Raw genomic sequence first — 766 nt, 5'->3', positions numbered from 1 at the left:
AGGGCCGGCGGGTCTTTGCCGGAGAGAGGTCAAGGCCGGCTGGGGTAGTCACCCCTGGGGGCGGGGGGGAGGGAGGTCAGCTTGGGCTGGATTTGTTTCCACTAAACTTCCTGTGGACCACAAGACGCAGAAGCCAGGAGAAAAGCAACTGTGTAGCACTGTGGATACCGAAAACAGAAGAGACGCCAGAAAAGCTATTCCTAAATCTCGGCTCAGGGTCTGCTGACTTTGACAAGAACTATGGGCAGAAAGAGGAGGACAGAACCTTCCTGACCCCGGGATCGGGAGGGCCTGTCCCCGAGGTCACGACCGGCCCACGGCCAGGAGCCACTCCCACTATCCCGAGTGAAACTCAGGGAAGCACCGAGTGACCGGGAGGCTGGGACCGACAGGGGCACCCCGATGGGATTCCCGGCGCCAGGGCGCGCGGGAGGGCCCGGGGACCGTTCTAGGAGACCTCGCGGGACGCGCGGTGCGGAGGGCGGGGTCTGGGCAGAGCCCGAGGCGGGTCGGGACCCGCGGCCACCCCTGGAGGATCCCGGCTCCTAGCACCGATTCCCGAGAGCACCGGGCGGGGTGCGCCAGGCGGGGCGCGCCGAGCGGGGCCTGTGCGCAGGCGCTCGGGTGCGCGCTCCCGAGCCCGCGGTGGGGGCTCCCGGACCTCACTTCCGGCGAGCGCTCCACGGGCGACGATTGGGTCTGAGAGGGCTAGCTCGCTCCCGGTCTGGCCAATAGGCGGCACCGGCGTAGGTCGGAGGGCGCGGGG

This window comes from Otolemur garnettii, unplaced genomic scaffold, assembly GCF_000181295.1.
Source record: "Otolemur garnettii isolate 467f Iridium unplaced genomic scaffold, OtoGar3 scaffold00283, whole genome shotgun sequence".
Lineage (NCBI taxonomy): Eukaryota > Metazoa > Chordata > Mammalia > Primates > Galagidae > Otolemur > Otolemur garnettii.
This window is presented reverse-complemented; position numbering follows the sequence as displayed.